We start from the raw sequence: 246 nt of genomic DNA, 5'->3' as shown, positions 1-246 counted from the left end.
TTATTCACGAGTTAATCCTCAGGCCTCTTCTCAAGCGGGTGTTCCAGAGAATACGCCCACAGGATTCGACGCAGACGGGAGCTAACGAGGCCCAAAGCACAAGGGAATGACCTATTTTCCATCCATCCCGGGTCAGTGGTCTACTGCATACCTCCAGCGTCGTACTGCCACATCTGCATATGCTTTATGTATACCCTGTATACTCTTGTCACGCATCATGTTTCCATATTGTACCAGTGTCCGAGT

This window comes from Macrobrachium rosenbergii, chromosome 24, assembly GCF_040412425.1.
Source record: "Macrobrachium rosenbergii isolate ZJJX-2024 chromosome 24, ASM4041242v1, whole genome shotgun sequence".
Classification (NCBI taxonomy): Eukaryota; Metazoa; Arthropoda; class Malacostraca; order Decapoda; family Palaemonidae; genus Macrobrachium; species Macrobrachium rosenbergii.
This window is presented reverse-complemented; position numbering follows the sequence as displayed.